Here is an 18,232-nt window from a genome sequence, read left to right on the forward strand (position 1 = left end):
CAAAACATCTGTGTAGGGTGTGCATGAGTGGGTGTGCATGCTCATGTGCATATATATAGGTGGAAATCCAGAACTCTACCGAAGTACCTTTGCATTTTAAAAGCTTATTTTCGGGGCGCCTGGGTGGCTCAGTCGTTAAGCGCCTGCCTTCGGCTCAGGTCGTGATCCCAGGGTCCTGGGATCGAGCCCTGCATCGGGCTCCCTGCTCGGCAGGAAACCTGCTTCTCCCTCTCCCACTCCCCCTGCTTGTGTTCCCTCTCTCGCTATTTATCTATCTGTCAAATAAATAAATAAAATCTTTAAAAAAATAAAATAAAAAAAATAAATAAAAGCTTATTTTCAGAACAGTGAAAAGAGGCAGTTTTGCCCTTGATAAAGAGATAAAGTGGTGGGGCATCAGCAGCCCTTTTCTTAAGGCTCATTTCTCCTTGAGATAAAGTCTAGAAAATAAAATGGGGACAACCTTGGCTATGTGCTGATTTGCTACAGGTTGTAACTTTACTGATCTTTGGCTGCAGGCAATTACCTGAATAGGGGCAACAGGCACAAGGGTGACCTGGAAGAACAATGGTCATCCTGGGGCCCAGAGTCAGCAGACATACAGCTTCAACTTAGAGAGAGAAAAAAAAAAAAAAAAAAACTCACAAACAACAACAACAACAACAAACACAAGAGAGCCCAAAACTCTTTAGTGGAAAAAAACAATTTTTTTTAAGACATATTTTGTCAACCTCAATATGAAAGAGGATTTCAGCTGTCTCCATTTTGACCTCAAACTTTCTAGTTGGGTTGTTCTTTCCAGCTTGTCTCTGGGTCCAGGCAGAAGACTGAGGGCAAAGCATCCCCAGATGGAAACTGAAACTACCCCCTCAAGCAATAAGGACTACCCTGAGCCAGCAAGACTCTACCCAGGATTGACTCCCAGACAATGATTAGTTGGACCTTCACTGCCTATCTGCAGGTACCCAGTCACCCTTGCCCCACATTTTCCTTATATAAACCAGGAAGTATTTTAAGCACCAGGAGACAGTCATTGAGATGCTAGTCCACTGTCTTCTTGGTGTTGGCCTAACTGAAATAAATTTTTTTCTTGTTTCACCACCACGTATTTTGTTACTGGTAGTGGATTGTAAAATTCCTCGGTTCTTGGATTCTTGAAGAAAAGAATTCAATCAAGAAACTCAGTAGAGAGTTAAAGCAGCAAAGCTTTTATTTAGCAAAGCAAAAGTACACTCCAGAGACAGGAGTGAGCTGACCTGAGGATGAGTAGCAGCCCACTGAGTTCTGAATTGAGTTTTTTTGTGGGGTCCTATTTGGTCTCCTCCTTAAAAATCAGAAAGGGCAGTCATTACCACACTGCCCTTGCATCTGCCCTGGTTTTCTCCCCTCCAACCTGTTGCCTGTGTTCTTGTCCGTCATCTTCCTGAGAGTGTCTAAGGGAAACCTGGCCGGGGGGGTGGGGGTGCAAAACCACAATGCAAATGATGTTATAATGATATTATAACAGACTTGGGGTTACTAACAGACAAAGCTTTCCTTAAATGTGCATGCTCCAAAGTTGGGAACATCTCTGTGGCCTGTATCTTCTGCTTAACAGACTATGCTAAAGCAGAAAAGGGGTTGGACTAAGGGAGACTGGGTAGTCCCTGGCATGGGACCATCTGCCATCCTCCTTTTTCCCCACCTGCTCTTGTCTGTCTAACTGCTTACTCTAGCAGTTTCTCTGCCTTTGGATTTTGTCAGAGGGGAGTGGCTGAACCCAGTCTGGTTGGGGCCCCCAGAGCCATGTACTCTTAGACCCCTGCACCCAGCTACAAACATTATTGAGTATTTTGAGTCAGAAAATTATCTGTTGTGGGGACTTTCCTGTGCATGGTAAAATGTTTAGAGCATCCCAGGCCTCTGCTTATTATATAGCAATAACAGCTCTCCTCTACCCCCCCAGTCTCAATAAGCATAAACTTCCATAGATTGTCAAAAGTATCCAGAAGCTCAAGATCATTCTCACCCTCAGCAGCTGCTTAAGTGTTTTTAAGAGAAGAAACACAAAGTATTGAACTCAAGAGAATCATAAGGACAGTTTATATCCTCGAATAAATGAAATACATTTTTAATGTAAAATATGGAGGATTTGAAGAAAGAGATAGCAGTTTAGGTGGCCATGAAGTTAACATTAGTAATGTATTCATTCATGTATTCTATCAATATTTATTGGATGCTAACTAGATGCCAAGCACGTGCAAGGACCTGGAGAATTTATTCTGATGGGACAGATAATAAATCATGGGAGGATCATAAAGCCACATATGCATGGGGTTGAGGCAGCTAACCCATTTGAATAAGAAGCATCTTTCTAGTTATTCCTCTCTATAATATCTCTTAAAATATTTTCTCTTTGGCAAACCTTTTCTAGTAGCCCTTTATACTCTATTTTCCTCACACCACCCCTTTTATTACTTTCTTGGTCTAATGTGGAGCTTAAAAACGGAATTAGTTTTGTTCCTTGGCGTTAGCAGCATAGGGCCTCATGCGGTGGCAGCTTGAGCCTCTGGGAATGGGCACTTTCTCTCTCTCTCAGCAGCAGAGGATCAACTGGCTTTTAAACAGAATCATATTTGCAAGTGGCCAGCAGGTTGGAATGTGATAACAGCCAGCAGACACTTCACAAGGGTTTTCTCAGCCAAATCTGGGAAGCTTCTGTCAGGCGCCATTGTGAAGTGAACAATCAAAATTGGTCTTGAGGGAGGGTCCTTTCTCACTGCCATGGGGCCTGTTGACTAGACTAGCTGAAAGAAGAGTGGAGAGCCATATGGATTAAAAGAGAAAGAAGAGTTTGATTTTTAGGACAGATTGCAAATTTTGCAGGCATTTCTCAAAAACAGATGCATTTTGACTATTCTGCCTCCATCTGTGTTTTACCTATTCTCTCTCTCTCTCAGTGTGCCAAAGAGATTTGATTTAAAGGCAATGACTGGGTAGCATCCTGACTCAGCTTTTTGTGGAATCCATTGTATCTTTTCTTTTCAGAACGTGGCTAGGGTGGGGAGATTGTGTCTGTGTTAAATTCTCCCAATCAATTTGCCGCTTATGGAATGAATTCTAGTATTTTTAAATATGAAAATAATATTAAAATAATATCAACTGTTTTTTGTTTTGTTTCCCTGAATTTCAAGTGTTAGTGAGTTCTTCTAGTTAGAACATCACAGTGTTAACTTGAATAAGATAAATAAATGTTAAGCATAGTAAATTGAAGATTTATAAGACAAATAAATTATTTGTGTAAACTGAAATAAGTCATCCATTGTTTGAAGCCAGACTCTGTCACCAAAATGATTTGGCAAGGACTGTATGGTTTTAAGGACAGTGAGACTAGACCTGGGATGTCAGAGTCAACAGGGACCTCTATTCAAAATAAAGAAATAAATAAAAATAAATGCAATTTACAATTGTTATTCTCAAAGAAGAGCTTCTTAAAACTGGTCCAGAACTTGCAATCATTATTGAAAAAAACTGTAGAAGGTGCAGAAATATGTTTACTGGTGAAGTATAAAGTAGAACTTAGAAATTTTGCACCTCTTTTTTTTTTTTTTTTTAATGATGTTACTAGTTTTGCTTCTAGTAAAATAAACCTTATTTTAGTGGAAATAAAATGGCATAAATGTAATTTACTTTTCTGACATTTATGTGTTTGTTTTCTTTCCCCATTTAACTTTACAGGAACTATAAAACCGAATTAGTTAGAAAACCATTCCTGTGTTTAAAAATGTTGTTTGTGTAATTGGTGTATATTTTACTGATATGAGATCACCATTAGTAATAGCATTAGTAGATGCAGACTGGCATTCATATTTAAATGGTATCCCATTAACAATATCTAATCAGATATTTATGATATTGGTAATAGAATACATTTTATAAAACTGTGATTATGCTTTCCAGAAGTATACTTGAGAGTAGTATTAGAGCTTCCTTGAAAAACATGTCTAAAGGAGACAAGAAGTGACCAGAGCTTCTTAAAAGAAGTCTCAATTTTTTATTAAAAGTGTATCAAACTGGGGCGCCTGGCTGGCTCAGTAGGTTAAGCATCTGCCTTTGGCTCAGGTCATAATCCTGGGATCAAGCCCCATGTCTGGGTCCCTGCTCGGTGGGGAGCTTGCTTCTCCCTCTCCCTTTGTCGCTCCCTCTGCTTGTGCTTGTTCTTTCCCTCTCTCTGTCAAATAAATAAATAAAATCTTTAAAAAAAAGTGTATCAAACATATGTTTAATATTTTTGTTTTGGTATTGTCTGGTTTTATTACATTTAAGTATGAAAAATAATTTTTTAAAACAGCAATATATTATGTTATCATTTTTCCAAATACTTTGAATAATTACTGCATCTGGTCCTTGGGATGATAAGGTAGACAAGGCCTTCAGTGATAGTTGTTTTCACAGAGGAGGAATATTAACATCTGAGAGATAGCCATCTCACTGTATGTATGGGTCTGAACCCCAACAAGATCCAATAGTTTTATAACAATGCAGCATTGGTGGACTGACCAGGGAGTGATAGCAACATATATGGATATTTTATAAAATTTTAAAAAATAATATGTTGTCTATGTAAAGGACATTATATATCACAGACCAAAGACAGAAACTATGGATCACAAATACCTTGTGGAAGAAAATTACTCTTTTGTTTAGATTATTTAAGCAAATCATCCAATCTAAATTAATTTAATCTATTCTTCAAAAAGTATTTATTGAATGCCTACACTTATCTAATTTTTAAATACATGTATCCAATTTTTAAATATTAAAATATGCAAATCAAAACAACATAGCTTATCAAGAAGGTTCAAATCTTTCTAGACCGCTGATAATATTGAATGATTAGTTTGGTCTACTTTTTTTCTGTAGAATGGGCCTAGTAAGTGTTATATACATGTATGTACACACACACACACACACACACACACACACACACACACAACAAAGCAAGCACAGAAGGAGGAGAATCATATTTGTTTAACAGAAAACCTTCTGATAGGTCATTTTGGTTGTGGCAGGTTGGGACAACTGTAATGAAACAGAGCAGACAAAGCAAGACCTAAATTGCTCTATAAAATAAAGTGGGAAATGATTAAGAGATTTTAATGAAGAGAAACATGAACACGGAAGGGAGGGCTTTAGGATGAATTTTGAGTAGTTGAGGACCATCATAGTGGGAGGTAAATAGAGGTTAGGTGGAAAATTTGCCCATTTTTCATCAGGTACTGAGTCTATATCATTTGTTAGGCAAAATTATCAGCCCTGAGAAAGCAGAAGTGAACAAGACATGATGTTTCTTGTAAGGTAATTCCCAATGCTGGGCATAAGGGTCTCCTATGAATATAGATGTCTAAAGAATGATCAGACATCTCACCCACTCGAAATTGTCTTATTGTCTTTCTTTTATGCAGAATCTCTGTGCTGTTTTGTCCTAGTCTGTTGCTTTTAGTCTTCAGGTAAATTTAACACTACTGTTGGTGTGAGTAGTATTTTGAGGGGGAAAAAATTAAGAAAGTGCAGAAAACTATAGCTTTAGATTTCACAAGAAGTAAGACAGGGGACAGGCAGAAAGGCCAAGTAGAATTTGATCAAGGATTTAATATGAATAGAAAATCTTAACAAAGTTGATCATAAGAATATAAGCCCTGAATGGTCACAGAAACACTGGGGAAAGTAATGGAATTCTGTCAGCTGGTAAACAGAATATGAGCAATTAAAAAAAAAAAAAGAAGAAGAAGAAGAGTAGTGTAACTTCAGATGATATCTGGGTTCATACACTTCAGAGGGTTCACAATTAAGATAAAATAATAAAATGTATTTAAACGACCTAGTTTAATGTCTGGGTTTGTAGATCACCAAAAAGGCAGTGTATCTTCCGTTTGAGTCTAGGGAACAAATCATGGGCCACAGTAAGGATGAAAACCCAGAAGTAATAGTCCTCATGTTTCAAAGTGAATGGATTTGATTATTTACCTATAATTCTGCCACAATGATGCAGATATGACATAAGTGTTTGCAAGAGGATTAGGGAATACAAAGAAAAGAAAAGCTTCTATGAGATTTTTGGAGAAAAAGTCATCACTTTACATTTCTATTAAATATTTTTCAGTCTATAGTCTTATAATTCTGGGTCTTAAGAGCATGCAAAATTAAAGCTCTCATAATTTTTCTCACATAGACTTTGACATCTAATTGTGCAATGTGAGTCAAAAGCTGAGAACACTAATAATTCCAGCAAATGGCAAGTTCTTAAATATTTTCAAAGTTGTTTCACTTGGTGATCAAGTCTTGAATGAAGGCATCCCTCATTTTAATGTTCAACAGTATACAGAATTTTCTGTGGAAATTATGACAGGGAATATGCTCTAAGAAAGTTCCCAATGTCAATGTGTAAACTTAACACACACACACACACACTATGCAAAACAAACTCTTACGTATTAAAATCAGAAAACGCAGATATACTCAATGCGTGGGAATTTCATATAAAACACTTGTTCTGTGATTTTGAATTTAGGATTTTGCCTAGTCAAACAAAACAAAACAAAATAAAACAGAAAACCTAAAATTAGAATAAAGCAGGTTGTGAAATCTGAAATGAGATCCTTTTTTTCTAGGGGTGGTTGTCTGTATGTTCTTGAGAGACAGTAAAAGAAAAGATGTAAGCAGAGTATAAACCCAGAGCAATATTCAAAAAGGTTGAAATATGGTCTTTCCTAAGACTATATCGATATCATTTCATAGAAAAAGAAATTATGTTCACTATTTCCAACCAGGTCATTGTAAGAGAATCAAAATCAAAATAATAAAATTTGAAAATATGATTCTTTTAGCATGTTTTTGTACATTTTGATTAAGATGCTTTGTTTAGGGAACATCATCAAATATTTTTTTTTTTTTAAAGATTTTATTTATTTATTTGTGAGAGAGAGAATGAGAGACAGAGAGCATGAGAGGGAGGAGGGTCAGAGGGAGAAGCAGACTCCCTGCTGAGCAGGGAGCCCGATGCAGGACTTGATCCCAGGACTCCAGGATCATGACCTGAGCCGAAGGCAGTCGCTTAACCAACTGAGCCACCCAGGCGCCCACATCAAATATTTTTAATAGTCAAAGGAAAAGTAATGTTCAAATTTCTCCTAATTGATGTTCTTTTGGGACTGAAACTAGCCTACATATCAAAAATACTTGGATTTTATTTTCTTTCCAAGGGCTTTTGAAATGATTTATGTATGTGGAAATTTTTAAGAACATTTAGACATTTAAAAATTAAAATGATCTCAAAAAATTATTAGATCTTCAAGTAGCCACAAGAAAGCTGTCCTGTGTAATACCAGACTTAAGAGCATTCTAGGCCTGATAATTTCTCCCAAGGGTTATTAGGGAATAATATTGTGTGCCACTAAAATATTTACCATTTAACTACATATTATCTTAAATGGTGAATTAACATCAGAATGGTGTGAGCTAAGATTTACTTTAAATATGAGGTATATTTCAGATCAGGTATATTTCAAATCTGGGGACACTAGTCACATTGTCATCTGTAGGTATTGCCCTGTCAGAATTGGACATATGCTAGGCAGGGAAATGCATAATTTTAGTATAATGAGGTCTTAAATATAAATATGGTAGTTGGTGAATAACAAAAAAGGCCCCCAAATGTGGGAAGCAGCTAAGTATTTGATAGGAACTACACTAAGAACACAATATACATCATCTCTCAGATCCTCTTAATATTTAATCACCAGCAAACTATCTAGTGCATGATAAGCATTAGAAAAAATGAATCCCTATGTTTGTAGTAGGAAACTAAGATGTGGATGCTTTAGTAACTGATCTAAGGGATTCGAAACTCCATCTTTCTGATTCCAAATTCAGATCTTGCAACCATAGAGAATTTTAGTCAGCAGAGTTCCTACTTCAAATCCCAAATAATCTATGGATTGCAAACTTGCCTTTCCTTCCAGGTCTGAGCATCCCTGATTTAATAGATGGATGATTCTCACACCATGACCAGTCCAGCTAAGCCTTCATTGGGTATCATCATTTCATAGATTGACTTAAGAATAACTACAATTATGGGTGAAGTCACTTTGTACTAGACACTAACTAGTTGAAGAGTAAAACGTATTTTCTCACATAGTGCTAAGAAGAGTCTTATGAGGTAGGTAATATTGACTGCTTTTTTGCATGTGAGGAAACTTGATTTTAGATAAATTAAGCTAATAGCTGAAGTCCCAATCTAGTCAGAGATTCAAATAGGACCCAAACCCAGGTTTTCTGATTCCAAAGTCCTTCATGTCAACACTGATGCTGTATTCAGTGTTCTCAGGCCACAGCCCCAGTGAAGAATTTCACTGCTCTCTCACCGTCCAATGTTGGTACTGATGCTTCTATGGTCAAGAGGAAAGTGACAGAAAACAGGTGCTGGCAAATATATATGATTGGTTTGCCTAATAGATATCAAAAGTCTCCAGATAGTACAAGTCTAATTATTAATGTTTACCTATTTGTTTATTCTAATAATGTCAACAAACAATATTTTACACGCTAATTGGTGGATGCCAGAGTTTGTCCTAATACTATGTATTTATGCATATTTTTCCCTTGTGAAGTGGTTTATTATGATCACATCTCACAAAAAATGTGGGCCACAGTGGCACACGAGCTATAAGTCCCTGACAGAAGTCTTCCTTGAGTACATGCGAACAGTGCAACACAGTTAAGAACAAAAGGCAGAGACTGAGGCATCACCCAACGGGGATCACAGAATGGGGAACAAGGCTCCAGTGATGGGTCCCTAAAGAGAGACCTCCTCTCCCCAACCTTTGTGGTCAGGACAGGAAAAACAAGATTTGTACTTCTTGTAAAATGCCCATTTGCTGGGTATTTTCTTTCTCGTCTTGAAAATTAATAATAATAATTATGATAAAAACACACATCAAAAATAAAAATTTCAATAAAGGAAAGGAATTAAAACTCTAAGACAAACTGGGAGGCTAGAGGAAGCCTGACCATGGTAGGGAGCGTCTGCTTCCTCCCTTCTTGAACCTTAGAGTGGGTCAAGCCCCACAGTCTGGTCTATGAGAGAAGGTGCTGGGCCTAGGTGGGGCCTGGGGTGGGGGACAGGGGGTGCACAGGTTGGAAGAGAGGAAAGAGATCCACTGTCCCTCTGGGCTCAGTTCAGGTTTGGGACCAGTGAGTGGGGCACCAGGCCCACAATCTATGCAGGTTCTGTCCCCACCGGGCCATGACCTGTGCGGAAGTCAGCAGTCACAGTCAGCAGTTGTAAGTGTAACTTATGGGTTTTGACATGCTGGAGCTTCTCACATAGCTGCAGGAAGGAGGGCCTCGGGGCAGAGTCCAGGTGCCTGCAGTTCTTTTTTTTTTAAGATTTTATTTATTCATTTGACAGAGAGAGACACAGCGGGAGAGGGAACACAAGCAGAGGGAGCGGGAGAGGGAGAAGCAGGCTCCGCCGAGCAGGGAGCCCAATGCGGGCTCCATCCCAGGATGGATCATGACCTGAGCTGAAGGCAGACGCTTAACGGCTAAGCCACCCAGGCGCCCCTGTGCCTGCAGTTCTTCCTGACCTTGGGCACTGCAGCTGGGCAGCCCTGGGGGCATCTGTCTTGTAACCCTTCACCTGAGGGACGAGGTCCTTCAGGGAAATTCTTGGACAAGGCGCTCTCTCAAAGGAGTAGATTTCCCAGAGAAAGATTCCAAAACTCTATGTTCCAGACTTGGTGGAGAATTTCTTCTCTTTCAGGGCTTCTGGGACTGTCCACTTAACCTGAAGCTTGCCTGTGTCTTGCAAGCTAGCGGCCTTTTTGGTGAGGTGGAAGTCACTGACCTTGGCCACACTGTCCTTGGCTGCAACATGCTGGTGTCCAAGGACAAAGTAGTTGTCCTCCAGGTATTTCATGACCTTTCAGATTTCTAGTGAGAATTTGAGGAGATGTCTGTGAGGCAGATAATCCACCAGGCTCCCTTGACCATGTGCTCAGTGACGATGTAGTGCCCGCCTTTCTCCTCCAGGATCACACTCAGAAACTGGGCCTGCTTGCTGTGGCCAAACCGTGTCATGACCCAGGATTCAGCCAGGAAGGCCTGGGCAGTGGCGTCGTTCTTCACGCACTGAACAGCGACTTTTTTCCCGCAGTAACCTCCCAGCACTCGTATTGGTTTCCAACCTCCCCCCCGACCCCTCCACCCCACCTCCCCAGCCCAGGGGTCTGCAACAGCTTCAGGTCGTTGTTCAGCGCCCAGATGCAGGGGAAGAGCTCCTCCAGGGCCATGTGCCATCCATGACCTGTGGCTTCATGAGGCGAGTGCAGAGTCCATCTGCATGTGAGGTGTGGTCTCCACCAGCTGCGTGAGCTCCTCGAACTGCCCCTCATTGTCAGTGCTGAGCGTGCTGGCATGTATCACATTGCAGTAAGGCCCACCTTGCCATCACACATCACACAGTGTGTAGCCCATTCCAGGGGAGGCCAGGCTCTCCTGCACTGGGATGGGCCTTTCTCTGGCAGGCACAGAGCTGCCTCCAACCACTGGGCACAGCAGGTGCTCTAGGTGGTGCTGCAGCTCAGCTGGGGGCTCCACCTCCTTCGGTGACGCCTGGGGGCCAGGCCGGGCGCAGGGCTGCCCCACTTACCATCAACCATCACCACGGAGGGGGAACAGAACTGAGTTCATTACATCCCTGGAGTCCTTACTGGTTAACCTGGCCTGTGCCAAGGCCTGGCTGGGACTGCTCTGCTCCTGGCCCCAGCCTCCCCTGGGGTGGCCTGGCCTCAGAAAGGAGCCATGCGCTCATGGCTTGGTCGTATGGCATGCAGCAGGGGCTAGAGCTGGTCCCACCTCTGTGTCTGTGATGCCCAGGGCAAAGAGAAAATCTGCTGGAGTAACTTTCGGAAGGGCGGGAAGAGCTTACCAAAACGTTGATTTCAAAAACAAAATTACATATGGCATTCCATTTACATATCTTTTTCTGTTAGTCAAATTTCAGCTATGGGAATATATATTTGAAGATATATTTTATATATAATAAGAGACAGCTGTGATATATAACAAGATATAAGACTCGGGTATGAAACTGAATTGAAATATTTCGAAATAGAGGGTTCAGTCGTTAAGCGTCTGCCTTCGGCTCAGGTCATGATCCCGGGGTCCTGGGATCGAGCCCTGCATTGTGCTCCCTGCTCAGCGGGAAGCCTGCTTCTCCCTCTCCCACTCCCCCTGCTTGTGTTCCTGCTCTCGCTATCACTCTCTGTCAAATAAATAAAAAAAAATCTTTAAAAAAAAAAAAGAAATATTTCGAAATAAAATACGAGGAAAACTTAGTTTATCACAAAAACTTGGAAAGATTACTAAGTGAATTTTGCGGTTTAAATGTCTTGAAAATGTAATTCATACATGCTAATACACGTCTAATTCATCTATAGGCAGGGGATTTGAAATATAAGCTAATTCTTATCATGGAATTATTAAAATGTCCTTTATTAAAAATGGTCATTTTTAAAGCGACATTAAACTTTCATCCTCCCCAAAATTGTTGTAATTTTATTTTTTTAATTTTTTTTAAAAGATTTTATTTATTTATTTGACAGAGAGAGACACAGCGAGAGAGGGAACACAAGCAGGGGGAGTGGGAGAGGGAAAAGCAGGCTTCCCACTGAGCAGGGAGTCCGAAGCGGGGCTCGATCCCAGGACCCTGAGATCATGACCTGAGCCAAAGGCAGACACTTAATGACCAAGCCACCCAGGCGCCCCAAAATTGTTGTAATTTTAAATGTGATGGTTTAAAATTTATTAATGGAATAATAGAGCTTCATTAAGTTATTCAGTAAAATTTTACTGAGCAGTTACCACAGGCCAAGCCTAATGCTTGGTTAGGAGAATAAAAAAACGTACAAGAGATAATCCCTGTTTTCAGCAAGGAAATAGCAAATCCAAGAAGGCATATGGGTTCCCCAAAAATTTCATTCAAATATGATGAATATTAGGGTTATAAACAGGATATTGAAATAGCTTAAAGAAGAGGCATCAGAATCAGCAAGTTATGTTGTTCCAGTTTTATTGGGGTATCATTGTATTAATTTAAGGTGCACATCGTGATGTTTGATATATGTATATGTTGTGAAATAATTACCACAATCAAACTAATCAACACATCCATCACTTCACACAGCTACCTTTGGTGTGTGTTGAGATCATTCATGATATACTCTCAGCAGTACAGACTGAAAGTTTGAACCCTTTTTTTTTTTATTTTTTTTTAAATTTTTTTATTGTTATGTTAATCCCCATACATTACATCATTAGTTTTAGATATAGTGTTCCATGATTCATTGTTTGTGCATAACACCCAGTGCTCCATGCAGAACGTGCCCTCCTCAATACCCATCACCAGGCTAACCCATCCTCCCAACCCCCTCCCCTCTAGAACCCTCAGTTTGTTTTTCAGAGTCCATTGTCTCTCATGGTTCTTCTCCCCCTCCGATTTCCCCCCCTTCATTCTTCCCCTCCTGCTACATTCTTCTTCTTTTTTTCTTTCTTAACATATATTGCATTATTTGTTTCAGAGGTACAGATCTGAGATTCAACAGTCTTGCACAATTCACAGCGCTTACCAGAACACATACCCTCCCCAGTGTCCATCACCCAGTGACCCCATCCCTCCCACCCCACTCCCCACTCCAGCAACCCTCAGTTTGTTTCCTGAGATTAAGAATTCCTCATATCAGTGAGGTCATATGATACATGTCTTTCTCTGTTTGACTTATTTCGCTCAGCATAATACCCTCCAGTTCCATCCACGTCGTTGCAAATGGCAAGATCTTATTCCTTTTGATGGCTGCATAATATTCCATTGTATATATATACCACATCTTCTTTATCCATTCATCTGTTGATGGACATCTTGGCTCTTTCCACAGTTTGGCTATTGTGGACATTGCTGCTATAAACATCGGGGTGCACGTAGCCTTTCGGGTCCCTACTTTTGTATCTTTGGGGTAAATACCCAGTAGTGCAATTGCTGGATCATATGGTAGCTCTATTTTCAACTTTTTGAGGAACCTCCATACTGTTTTCCAGAGTGGCTGCACCAGCTTGCATTCCCACCAACAGTGTAGGAGGGTTCCCCTTTCTCCGCATCCCCGCCAACATCTGTCATTTCCTGACTTGTTAATTTTAGCCATTCTGACAGGTGTGAGGTGGTATCTCATTGAGGTTTTGATTTGGATTTCCCTGATGCCGAGCAATGTTGAGCACTTTTTCATGTGTCTGTTGGCCATTTGGATGTCTTCTTTGGAAAAATGTCTGTTCATGTCTTCTGCCCATTTCTTGATTGGATTCTTTGTTCTTTTGGTGTTGAGTTTGATGAGTTCTTTATAGATTTTGGATACTAGCCCTTTATCTGATATGTCATTTGCAAATATCTTCTCCCATTCTGTCAGTTGTCTTTTGGTTTTGTTGACTGTTTCCTTTGCTTTGCAAAAGCTTTTTATCTTGATGAAGTCCCAATAGTTCATTTTTGCCCTTGCTTCCCTTGCCTTTGGCGATGTTTCTAGGAAGAAGTTGCTGCGGCTGAGGTCAAAGAGGTTGCTGCCTGTGTTCTCCTTTAGGATTTTGATGGACTCCTGTCTCACATTGAGGTCTTTCAACCATTTGGAGTCTATTTTTGTGTGTGGTGTAAGGAAATGGTCCAGTTTCATTCTTCTGCACGTGGCTGTCCAATTTTCCCAACACCATTTGTTGAAGAGACTGTCTTTTTTCCATTGGACATTCTTTCCTGCTTTGTCAAAGATTAGTTGACCATAGAGTTGAGGGTCCATTTCTGGGCTCTCTATTCTGTTCCATTGATCTATGTGTCTGTTTTTGTGCCAGTACCATACTGTCTTGATGACGACAGCTTTGTAGTAGAGCTGGAAGTCTGGAATTGTGATGCCGCCAGCTTTGCTTTTCTTTTTCAACATTCCTCTGGCTATGCGGGGTCTTTTCTGGTTCCATACAAATTTTAGGATTATTTGTTCCATTTCTTTGAAGAAAGTGGATGGTATTTTGATGGGGATTGCATTGAATGTGTAGATTGCTCTAGGTAGGATTGACATCTTCACAATATTTGTTCTTCCAATCCATGAGCATGGAACGTTTTTCCATTTCTTTGTGTCTTCCTCAATTTCTTTCATGAGTATTTTATAGTTTTCTGAGTACAGATCCTTTGCCTCTTTGGTTAGATTTATTCCTAGGTATCTTATGGTTTTGGGTGCAATTGTAAATGGGATCGACTCCTTAATTTCTCTTTCTTCTGACTTGTTGTTCGTGTATAGGAATGCCACTGACTTCTGTGCATTGATTTTATATCCTGCCACTTGACTGAATTCCTGTATGAGTTCTAGCAGTTTTGGGGTGGAGTCTTTGGGATTTTCCACATAAAGTATCATATCATCTGCAAAGAGTGAGAGTTTGACTTCTTCTTTGCCAATTTGGATGCCTTTGATTTCTTTTTGTTGTCTGATTGCTGTGGCTAGGACTTCCAATACTATGTTGAATAGCAGTGGCGATAGTGGACATCCCTGCCGCGTTCCTGACCTTAGGGGGAAAGCTCTCAGTTTTTCCCCATTGAGAATGATATTCGCTGTGGGTTTTTCATAGATGGCTTTTATGATATTGAGGTATGTACCCTCTATCCCTATACTCTGAAGAGTTTTGATCAAGAAAGGATGCTGTACTTTATCAAATGCTTTTTCTGCATCTATTGAGAGGATCATATGATTCTTGTTCTTTCTTTTGTTAATGTATTGTATCACGTTGATTGATTTGCGGATGTTGAACCAACCTTGCAGCCCAGGGATAAATCCGACTTGGTCGTGGTGAATAATCCTTTTAATGTACTGTTGGATCCTATTGGCTAGTATTTTGGTGAGAATTTTTGCATCCATGTTCATCAGGGATATTGGTCTGTAATTCTCCTTTTTGATGGGGTCTTTGTCTGGTTTTGGGATCAAGGTAATGCTGGCCTCATAAAATGAGTTTGGAAGTTTTCCTTCCATTTCTATTTTTTGGAACAGTTTCAGAAGGATAGGTATTAATTCTTCTTTAAATGTTTGGTAGAATTCCCCTGGGAAGCTATCTGGCCCTGGGCTTTTGTTTGTTGGGAGATTTTTGATGACTGCTTCTATTTCCTTAGTGGTTATAGGTCTGTTCAGGTGTTCTATTTCTTCCTGGTTCAGTTTTGGTAGTTGATACATCTCTAGGAATGCATCCATTACTTCCAGGTTATCTAATTTGCTGGCATAGAATTGCTCATAATATGTTCTTATAATTGTTTGTATTTCTTTGGTGTTGGTTGTGATTTCTCCTCTTTCATTCATGATTTTGTTGATTTGGGTCATTTCTCTTTTCTTTTTGATAAGTCTGGCCAGGGGCTTATCAATCTTGTTAATTCTTTCAAAGAACCAGCTCCTAGTTTCGTTGATCTGTTCTACTGTTCTTTTGGTTTCTATTTCATTGATTTCTGCTCTGATCTTTATTATTTCTCTTCTCCTGCTGGGTTTAGGCTTTATTTGCTGTTCTTTCTCCAGCTCCTTTAGGTGTAGGGTTAGGTTGTGTACTTGAGACCTTTCTTGTTTCTTGAGAAAGGCTTGTATTGCTATATACTTTCCTCTTAGTACTGCCTATGCTGTATCCCAAAGATTTTGAATAGTTGTGTTTTCATTTTCATTGGTTTCCATGAATTTTTTTAATTCTTCTTTAATTTCCTGGTTGACCCATTCATTCTTCAGTAGGATGCTCTTTAGCCTCCATGTATTTGAGTTCTTTCCGACTTTCCTCTTGTGATTGAGTTCTAGTTTCAAAGCATTGTGGTCTGAAAATATGCAGGGGATGATCCCAATCTTCTGGTACCGGTTGAGACCTGATTTATGACCTAGGATGTGATCTATTCTGGAGAATGTTCCATGGGCACTAGAGAAGAATGTGTATTCCATTGCTTTGGGATGGAATGTTCTGAATATGTCTGTGAAGTCCATTTGGTCCAGTGTGTCATTTAAAGTCTTTATTTCCTTGTTGATCTTTTGCTTAGACGATCTGTCCATTTCAGTGAGGGGGGTGTTAAAGTCCCCCACTATTATTGTATTGTTGTCAATGTGTTTCTTTGCTTTTGTTATTAATTGCCTTATATAATTGGCTGCTCCCATGTTAGGGGCATAGATATTTACAATTGTTAGATCTTCTTGTTGGATAGACCCTTTAAGTATGATATAGTGTCCTTCCTCATCTCTTATTACAGTCTTTGGTTTAAAATCTAATTTGTCTGATATAAGGATTGCCACCCCAGCTTTCTTTTGGTGTCCATTAGCATGGTAAATGGTTTTCCACCCCCTCACCTTCAATCTGGGGGTGTCTTTGGGTCTAAAATGAGTCTCTTGCAGACAGCATATCGATGGGTCTTGTTTTTTAATCCAATCTGATAGCCTGTGTCTTTTGATTGGGGCATTTAGCCCATTTACATTCAGGGTAACTATTGAAAGATAGGAATTCAGTGCCATTGTATTGCCTGTAAAGTGACCGTTACTGTATATTGTTTGTGTTCCTTTCTGGTCTATGTTGCTTTTAGGCTCTCTCTTTGCTTAGAGGACCCCTTTCAAGATTTGTTGTAGGGCTGGTTTCGTGTTTGCAAATTCCTTTAGTTTTTGTTTGTCCTGGAAGCTTTTTATCTCTCCTTCAATTTTCAATGACAGCCTAGCTGGATATAGTATTCTTGGCTGCATATTTTTCTCATTTAGTGCTCTGAATATGTCCTGCCAGTCCTTTCTGGCCGGCCAGGTCTCTGTGGATAAGTCTGTTGCCAATCTAATGTTTCTACCATTGTAGGTTACATATGTCCTCTCCCAAGCTGCTTTCAGGATTTTCTCTTTGTCTCTGAGACTCGTAAGTTTTACTATTAGATGTCGGGGTGTTGACCTATTTTTATTGATTTTGAGAGGGGTTCTCTGTGCTTCCTGGATTTTGATGCCTGTTTCCTTCCCCAAATTAGGGAAGTTCTCTGCTATAATTTGCTCCATTATACCTTCTGCCCCTCTCTCTCTTTCTTCTTCTTCTGGGATCCCAGTTATTCTAATGTTGTTTCGTCTTATGGTATCGTTTATCTCTCGAATTCTGCCCTCGTGATCCAGTAGTTGCTTATCTCTCTTTTTCTCAGCTTCTTTATTTTCCATCATTTGGTCTTCTATCTCACTGATTCTTTCTTCTGCCTCATTTATCCTAGCAGTTAGCGCCCCCATATTTGATTTCACCTCATTGATAGCCTTTTTGATTTCTATTTGGTTAGATTTTAGTTCTTTTACTTCTCCAGAAAGGGTTTCTCTAATAACTTCCATGTTTTTTTCAAGCCCAGCTAGTATCTTTAAAGTGATGATTCTGAACTCTAGATCTGACATCGTACTAATGTCCGTCTTGAGTAAGTCCCTGGCAGTCGGTACTACCTCTTGTTCTTTTTGTTGAGGTGATTTTTTCCGTCTTGTCATTTTGTGCAGAGGAGAATAGATTAATGAGAGAACAAAATGCTAGCAGGGTAACAACGTCCCCGGAAAATATACTCTAAACAAATCAGAAAAGACCTGAAGCAGTGGGAAAAGAAAGGGAAAGAGAGAAAAAAGAAAAGGAAAGAAAGAAAGAAAAAAGAAAAAGATAAAGATAAAAACAAACAAAAGCAGAACAAAACAAAACAAAACAAAAACAGAATGTGATCCAATATGATCAGGCTGGATTATAGATCAGTGCCACACACTAGATTTTGGGTGTATTTTGGTCTGTTAAAAGAAAGTCCCTCCCAAAATTTTAAAGAAAGAAAAACTTATATATGTACAAAAATAAGGGTTGATATGATGACGGGATGGAATATGACTGTAAAGATGGAAATTATAAAAGATTTTAAAAAAGGATTTGATAAGTTGTTTGAAAAAAGAAAGAAGAGGATTAAAAAGAAAAAAAGGGAGAGAATGTGATCAGGCAGGGGAGTAGAAAAAAACCATACACTAGAGATTTAGAGTATATTTTGATCTGTTAGAAGAAACTATCTCAAGATTTTAAAGAGAGAACAACTTATATATATATGCCAAAAATACGGGTAACTACTATGAAGGGATAGAATATGACTTTAAAAATGAAAAATAAAAATGTTTTTTTTTTT

The 18,232-nt window shown here is 39.5% G+C and overlaps 1 pseudogene; it reads right to left on the reverse strand.

Moving 5' to 3' along the window:
- Positions 1-9,256: 9,256 nt before the first annotated feature.
- Positions 9,257-10,700, reverse strand: LOC116632767 (annotated as a pseudogene).
- Between the last annotated feature and the right edge of the window lie 7,532 nt (positions 10,701-18,232).

Source organism: Phoca vitulina, unplaced genomic scaffold (genome assembly GCF_004348235.1).
Source record: "Phoca vitulina isolate PV1807 unplaced genomic scaffold, GSC_HSeal_1.0 scaffold7, whole genome shotgun sequence".
NCBI lineage: Eukaryota > Metazoa > Chordata > Mammalia > Carnivora > Phocidae > Phoca > Phoca vitulina.